Raw genomic sequence first — 9,192 nt, forward strand, 5'->3', positions numbered from 1 at the left:
TTTACATAGCTGTTTTCTCCACAAGTGAATGATGTTTAAGCTGAATATGTTTTATTCCTACCTGTTACCAGGAACTCCATGACTTTGTTAAGAGTACATGCTCAGCAAGTACTAACAGAGTCAATAAAAGAATCGTTGATAAATAAACAGATGGATGAATCATTGTGAGGAGAGACTCCATTTTATTGTTACTATCACACATACACAGGCTCATTCCCACCCCATTAGTCTCTTCATTGGCCCTCTTACATCTTTGTTTCTGAGGGTGTAGATTATAGGGTTACAACTAGGTGTGACAACAGTATAAAACAGCAACGAACTTGCTTTGATCTCGAGAATTTCCTGATGGTGGCTGGAGATACATGCACATGGCCAGAAAGAAAAAGAGAGATACAACCATAAGATGAGCTCCACATATTCCAAACACTTTCCGAAGCCCAGCAGTTAACTACATCCTCAGTACAGCCTGGACGATGGCACCATAGGAAGTGAAAATGGGGGTGAGAAGTAGGAGAACAAAAATGGAGCTTGTGATTATGAGGGTCAGCTTATTTGCATGGGTACTGACCCACAATAATCACAAAAGTGCTGGAACTTCACAGAAAAAGTGATCTACTTGGTGATGTCCACACAGCGGTACCCAGAAGGAAAAGGAGGAATTAAGTGCTGAGTTTGTAAAACCACTTACCCAAGAAGCCACAGCTAACAAGCAGCAGAAACGAGGGTGCATGAGGACAGTGTAATGCAAAAGTCTACACACAGCTGCATAACGGTCATAGTACATCATCACCAGTAGGACACACTCTGTGGTTCCCAGTGTGAGAACAAAGTAAAGTTGAACCATGCAACCAGCATAAGAAATGGTCTTTTCCAGACCCCAGAGATTGTCCAGCAACTGAGGGATAGAGTTGGTGGTGTAACAGAGATCCAGAAATGAGAGATTTGAAAGGAAGAAATACAAGGGAGTGTGGAGATGGGAGTCCAGGTATGACAGGATAATGATGAACAGGTTTCCTACCAGTGTCATCAAGTAGAAGATCAAAATAACCACAAAGAGAACTATTTCCAGATAAGGCCAATTAGAAAATCTAAAATAAAGTACCCCTCAGAGCTAGCATTGACTTTTCCATCATCATTCATTTCCTATTACCTGAGAGAAAAAAAAAAAAAAAAAAAAAAAAAAGTCAGGTAAACTCAAAAATAGTAAACAAATGCTATGCTCCAAAAAACGTCAGGACACATAAAAAAAATAAAATCCATTTTGAAGGGCTTGCCATCATTTAATTGTAAGACAATTTAATCATTAGTAGTAATGAATTTAACAAAAGAAGAATTAGAAAGCTCATACTGATATAAAAAGTAAAAGAGTAAATAAATGAATAATGGGGAACAGGGTATGTACATACTCTAAAATATCTCCTCACAACTTTCTTGTTAATTTCAAATTGAAAGATAGTAAAGTTTATAGTAGAAAAACCTGGCAGACACCACCATAACCAGGTGATTTTATTGATCTTAAGATCACCTGTATTTGTACAAACCAACATCATGAGACTGCTGAGATGATGCTCTGAACAGGACATGATGTCACTTCAGTGATATTTATGCTAAAATTACACAGACTAATTCTAATAATGAAGACACATGAGAAAAACTCAAATTGAGAGAAATAGCTTGCTTGTACAATTCAAAAGTATCAAGTTTAAGTAGACAAACAAAGGCTGAGGCACTGGTCCAGATGAAGGGAGACTAATGAGACATGATTTCTCAGTGTATGATCTGGGATTTTTTTTTAAAAAACTAGCTATTAACAAAATTATTGAGACAATTTAAGAAATCTCACTGTGGACTATGGATTAGACAATAATATTGTGCCCACATTAAATTTGCTGATTTGGGTACTGTGCAGGACTCCTGTAAAATAACATCCTTCTTCTTAGACAAGAAACATTGATAAAGTATTTGGTGTAAAGGTACGTGGCATCTCCAACTTACTCTCAGCTAGTCCAGAAAAAGAGACAGATGATAGATAGATAGATAGATAGATAGATAGATAGATAGATAGATAGACATATAGATACATAGATACATAGAGTAGATAGATGATAGAGATAGATAGATAGATAGATAGATACATACATACATACATACATACATACATACATACATACATAGATACATAGATGATAGAGAGATAGATAGATAGATAGATAGATAGATAGATAGATAGATAGATGGATGATATAACAAAGCTTTGGGGGAAATATAAACTAATACTCAATCTGGTTATAGGGTAAATGCTAGTCTTTGTACTACGTTTTTGCAACTCTGCTCTAAGTTTGAAATTTTACCATAATAAAAAGTCATAAAAAATAGAAAATAATTTTTTAATTTTATATTTTATTCATGTGTTTGCCTTTTTATAGAAAAATAACTATCAAGTTCTTCTCATTCATTTTATGGTGACTTCTAGGTAAATGGTAATTGAAAGAAATTTCTAACCTAGCTAAGGAAAATAATTTCCATAAAACACAAAATCTTTCTTTGTTAATTAACAAGGAACTTTAGTTTTCTTTTCAGCATTTTCAGGTTATTTTCATAAATGTGATTATAGAAAGCAACAATTACAATCCCAATAATCTTACATATGGATGAAATAATACGTTGAAAATATTGAATTTGGTAGTGATTTCAAAATGTTCACGTAAAGTGAAAAAAATGTTTAGCTTCAATTAGATAAGCAGCTTATCTTCTGATTTGTTTACTTGGACTCAAAACTTATTTCTACACTGAAAAATTGAATACAAATAGAGAAGACACAAACAAATGGGTATTCATGATATGAACTAAGCTAAAAATCTGGGGAGAAGAGTGATAGAATACTTCTAAAGAATATGTGAATATAACTGAATTTGAAAAGATAAAATCTTAGGGGAAGGAAGATAAAAATTCACTGAGAGAACAAAGGAAGGAAGGAAAGGTGGGAGGGAGGGGCAGGAAAATGGAGAAGAGCCTGAGTGAAGGTCTTAGAGTTGCAGGTGTGTCTGTCACAGGGGTCACAAAGCTGAACCACACGGCCTGAAGCAGCTTTCTACATGATGTATTTTTCTCTAGGACAATAATTTAGATAGTATATAAATTCTGAGCATGAGCTATAATTAGTACACATTTATTCTCCAATTTAGAGAGTTCTGAATATTTAATGAATCATTAAGTGGCTGTTCATCATTTAATACATTGTGCCCAGTGAATCTCATGTTACTTTTTTGTTAAAAATAAAATAATATCTTGCAAATAGTTATGACTCCTAGGTGATGCTTTTTCTCCAGTGAGTTTTCAGTCTTTCATAAAAAACATAATACTTACTTTTGTTATATAGTTATTGTGTCAGGCATAGTAACCCACCATTTATCCCTTTTTCTCTGAATTCTTTGCTTCTTCCAGCTTTGCCACATGCCCTCTATTTCATTCCTCCCACAGTCAGTTATTTTTCTTATACCTCCCAACTGGTTACGGCACAGGAAGAAAGGAATCATTGTGGGGCCACCTGTGATTGCTTCTTTCAAGGGTCTCTTAATCGCTCCTGTTTTATAAATGCAACTCCTGAAAAAGATGTCAGGAGTAGCGAACTGGTTGAGTTTCAGCAGAAAAGTTTGGAACATTCAGTTTGATCCCAAGATTAAAAGATTGACCTCAGACCTTATTAATAGACTTGGTAATGTATATAATCATTAGCCAGTTGTTACACTAATCTAGATTACTTTCAACAACTTAGAAACCATCCAAGAAAATTAGTCTGCACATTGTTTTAAAAGAAAAATTTAAAAGTTACGGCTGAATCAAGAAACAGCAATAGTCAAAGAGTAAATCATGAAGATTACTTCACTCAGAGGTCACTGCCCTAGAGGGATGATGAAAGTTTTCCAAGACATTTTTTAAAATTTCTCTAGAATGGGAGATAATACATCATGAGAAATGTGAACACAAATGTTATAGTTACTTCCTCTCATGCCGATACAGGTTTCTTCTTTCTTGTACATTAACTAAAACAAGAGGCTGCTGCGAGATATCTTATTGTATGCCTGTATCAAAAATATCTTGGTCGGTCACCGTGGCTCACATCTGTAATCCCAACACTTTGGGTGGCCAAGGTGGGTGGATCTCTGGAGCCCAGAAGTTCAAGACTAGCCTGGACAATGAAATGAGACCCTGTCTCTACAAAAAATAAAAAGAAAGAAATTATCAAAAAAATCTCATGTACCCCATAAATACATTCACCTAGTATGTACCCTTAAAAATTAAAAAGTAAAAGATGCTTTCATGGACCATGAACAAATGATCCTCTCTAGTTTTGGAAATCGGGTATAATCGGGGGGAAATGGCCTCTTTTCCCCATATCCGTATCACTGGCCAAGTTTTTAAATTCTTACCATATTATTTCTTTATACTCTTTTCTAGTAATTAAGCAGTACTCAAACAATGCCTTTCACTCTGTCTTCCAGTGTCTGTCCACATTCCTTGTATATTGTCTTCCCAACTGATGCCCTCATCATGAATAGATGGATCTGATCTCTGACTTTGATCACCTTGAAATCACCAGTATAAATGGCTGCCTACACTTCATTCATTTACTACATCAAATTAGGAAAACAATCTAATGTAACGATGACTCTTATTGCTACAAAAGAGAAAGCACTGAGTCTACTAAAAAAACTAGTTTTACTCAAAAGATAAACTTGTTAGAGCTTTCAGTGTATCAAGAGATGGGCCTTTATCTTAGAGTAAATGGGCGCTTTTTGGAAACAAAAGAATGTGACTTGCTTTCCTCGACTGGGACCACTGGGAGAGTAAATCCCAAAGTGGGAATTAATGCCCTTCAAGGAGTTGTCCTGGTTAGAACAGTTTCTCAACGATGTTCTTGGCATGATGCCACATTGTTATACTAAGATGACAAGGAATCTATAGTCCAACCATCACTGAGAAAAATGCTTTGAGCTATATTTTCAGGGAAAGGAATGGGTTATCTTGAATTACCTGAAACTTTTTCCCCAATTCTTCAGTATGCTATGGGCCAAATTTGAGATAAAGTTTGTCAGGTGTTCTAATTGAGGAATGGGAGAAGGCATGAAACATTTTTAAAAAGAAAATATAAAGATTACATTATACATATTGGTTTTATTAATCTGAATTCTTTAATTGTGTCTAACATCTCTAAAATTCAAGGCCAAGTTCAGCCCTGAAAAAGTGTTAAAAATTACCTTTGAAGACCATTCAAACTATACTCAGAAGATCACTACCAAACTCAGAAAATGTTTAAACAAATTGTTTAATATTTCCAAAGTATTGTTATCAATAATTTCCCTTGATGTCTTATCAAAAGCTTTGCTGAAATATATAAAAAAGTTAAATTTTCTCTGATAGCTAGTCTATATCTAGTAATTAGCTTGTTGATATTTAAAAAAAAAAGTATGTCATGAGTTTATAAATTAATAAAGATTTTTCAATTGTTACATTGTGTCTAGCTAATACTTTCCAGGGGTACCAAACAAAGTCTTGGTATGAAAATCAAGTCACATTTACAATACAATTATATTTTAAAATTAGTAACTTTAAGAGCATGATCAGGTATTTTCCTGTCTATTTAATCGAAGCAACTGAAATGGTGTTGGCTTCAGTAGTCTTGACTGTTGTGAAAACTCAATATGAAAAATATGTAAACATCATCCTCGATTCCCAGTGCATAATCATTCAATACATGTTAGCTACTATTACTATTATAGTAAATTTTAATTTGAACTGATGTTTAACAAACTATTCTACATTATTTCTTCATCATTCTTTTAGATATTTAAAATATTAAAAATAAACATCTATGTTCCCACCACACAGAATCAACCATAACTTTTGTCATTTTTATTTTCAGCATTTTTAGCACATAAAGTGTCACAGATAAAGTTCATATCCCCTTTAACTATCACTCTCTGACCCAACACTGAATCCAGAGACAACTACCATGAGCTTGGTATGTATCACTCCACTTCACTTTAAAATATATTAAATATAATTTTTCAGATAAATATGATTAAATGGTCATGTAATCATATGTTTAAATTTCTCTGTCTTATTGAAGAGGAATTTAACCAGTGATCCTACAACCTGTGGGGACTAGCAGAATTCACTCAGTTATCAAAATCTAGGAAATGTCTGATATTCTGGTCCATAGGAGATTGTACCAAGCTCCAATATTTTTCATGCTTTGGTAACTAGACTTGTAGGAGACTTCAGGCCAATCTACTGGGTACCAGCAAATGTTAACGTTTTTAGGTGAGATGTTAGTAACTTGTGAAAATACAGACAGCATGACATGATTTAATTACTGCAAAGTATTTCTAAGGCAGCAGTCCTCAACATTTTTCCCTACAATATACACTAAGATAAATAAAACACACTGAAAGTCGTATCTGAAGAATCAAAAGGAATAAATGACACTAACTGATCTCTTCAAGCTTCTGTTAATTTGAGTGCTTTGTTTGGGAGGAATGTGAATTAGAGTAGATCAAAAACTATTAAAGCATTATGGATGGAAGCCCAGCTGGAGTTGAGGTCTAGAGATTAGCATTTAGTTGTTGCAAGATGTGATTTCCTTTTCCCATTCTTTTCATCTTCATAAGCTATCAGAAAAACTATGCACTCCTAAGGTGAGCACACACACACATGATGTAAAATATGATGATACCACTGAGATTGTGTTAGGACAAGGTATAGCATTACTGAGATGCTGGCAGAAGCTTTTTCATTCTCATCTTAAGATAAATGTTAGACACAGTGGTTTAAAAAAAAAAAAAAAAGGATGGAATTATAAAGATATATCATGGGTTGAGCGCAGTGGCTCACGTCTGTAATCCTAGCACTTTGCGAGGCCGAGGTGGGCAGATCACGAGATCAGGAGTTTGAGACCAGACTGGCCAATATGGTGAAACCCCATCTCTACTAAAAATACAAAAATTAGCCGGGCATGCTGGCGCTCACCTGTAGTCCTAGCTACTCAAGAAGCTGTTCTGATGCAGGAGAATCGTTTGAACCCAGGAGGGAGGTTGCATTGAGCCAAGATGGCACCACTGCACTCCACCCTGGGCGACAGAGTGAGACTCCATCTCAAAAAAAGAAAAAATATATATCACAAATAATCTCATTATCTGCCTTCTAGGATAGTGCCTGGTCATTTATAAGCTTATGGGGTTCACATATGGGCTAGATCTGGTAAGGACAGGTTTACAAGAATTATTTATTTAAATTGCTCATTTAGGGTGTTCAATCTTTTGGCTTCCCTGGGCCACATTGGAAGAAAAAGCATTGTCTTGGGCCACATATAAAATACCCTAACAGTAACAATAGCTGATGAGGAAAAGAAAAGAAAAGAAAAGAAAAGTCTGTGCATAAAGCTCATAATCTTTTAAGAAAGTTTATGAATTTGTATTGGGCCACATTCGAAGCCATCCAGAGCCACACACAGCCCATGGGCTGCAGTTGGCCAAGCTTGATTTAGGGGATCTTGGTTCTCTTACCCAGAGACAAACGTCAGAATGCCAGTGACTCATAGGGAGACATCGTTCGTGTTATCTTTGAGTGGAAAAATAAAAATTTGGAATCTCCTCCAAATTAAAAAAAAAAAAAAGGAAAGATGAAGAATATTGAGTTTTTTGTATACCTGAAATGAAAAAAAAAGTAACTATTCATAGCCAAGACCAGTAACAGTGCCCCCCAAAAAAGTTATGCACCTCAGATCTTGTGATTGTTTAATGCCTTTTTTTATCATTTAATGTCTTTTTACTGAAACTCCTAGTCAAATGTTCATTTCTCATCTAAAGTCATTCCATTTTGAAATTATTAATTATATCCTTTCCTGATATTTGTCTTTCTCCGAAGAGGTAAAGCAAGGATATAGGGAAAGAAAAAGAAAATAACCGGTCTTTAGAAAAGTGCACCCTGGAAAATTTCTCTGACTATCCCTGCCTAGAGATGATTCTCTTTGTGATTTTCCTCACATTTTACCTGATGACTCATTGAGAAACATACATATTTCCTTGATTTCAGCTTCGATTTCCAGTTCCTCATACCAGTGTTTTTTCAGGGAGTCACGTTTTCATTACTAGACGTGAGTTTCACCACAAGCCTCATCCCTTCAATGTTGTGTGATCTTATCTGAGTCCCAGATAAGACTGTACCTATCTCTACCTACGTTTGCCATGAGCACTATCTTTTCCTGGCACTGGGGTGGAAGTGTATCCTCCTGACCATGAAGATATATGAGAAATGTACTGCAGTCTGCAAAATCCTGCACTAACTGTCATCATATACCCAAATATTTGGCAATGCTCTCATATTGCCGGTCTCGACCCAGACATTGCCCTACTGTGTAGATATTATAGCCCTTGAGGCTTTTGTGTTTACCATTCTTATTATCCTTGTGCCACTCATTCGTATCCTTGTCTTTCATAGGGAAACTGCATGTGGTGAGTTGATGTTTTATGAAATCAGATGCTCAAGGAAAGAAAACTTCCAACATTTATGTCTTCCCATCATGTGTCTCTCCTATGCCACCACAACATAGAGTGATAATAGAGACAGACAGAAAGAGAGACAAACAGACGGAAACAGGTGCAGTTGTAGATTATGGATATACATAGCTCTCTAGCAAACAAACCTTACTTGCCAAAACCAGGGCAAGCCTCTTAGTCTTTTCAACATAATTGTTACTCTCGCTATCAGTACTGTCATCAATACATGAATAAACCAAGGATGTAATGGAGTCTATAAAGACAAAGCTTGAGAGGTGGTAGGTGTCTTTTCTATAACCATCTTTAAACCCATGCACCACATATGTTGCCAGACTTAGTGTGATAAAGATACGTTCTGGAAATGATGATGATAATAGGGAAGGTAGTAAGAGGCTTATTCATTACATGAAAGCCAAGTATTCCTGAGATGACTGTCCACCATGCCCATCTCTAAATCACCAGTTAATCAAAAAAGAGACTCTAGTTTAACAGTCAAGCACTTGTGAAACACTTGTTTTTATTGTAGAAACTAGATTTGTTTTTTTGCTTTTGATCCCAGCAATCCCACTAAGTATGTATATTAAAAAAGAAATAAGGATCTTGAAGAGATGTCTATGCTCCCATGTTCATTGTA

General features: G+C 35.4%; 1 pseudogene; it reads right to left on the reverse strand.

Annotated features, from left to right (window-relative positions):
* Positions 1 to 210: 210 nt before the first annotated feature.
* LOC100430463 (olfactory receptor 2J3-like) lies at positions 211 to 1,140 on the reverse strand (annotated as a pseudogene).
* Between the last annotated feature and the right edge of the window lie 8,052 nt (positions 1,141 to 9,192).

Source organism: Macaca mulatta, chromosome 4 (genome assembly GCF_049350105.2).
Source record: "Macaca mulatta isolate MMU2019108-1 chromosome 4, T2T-MMU8v2.0, whole genome shotgun sequence".
Lineage (NCBI taxonomy): Eukaryota > Metazoa > Chordata > Mammalia > Primates > Cercopithecidae > Macaca > Macaca mulatta.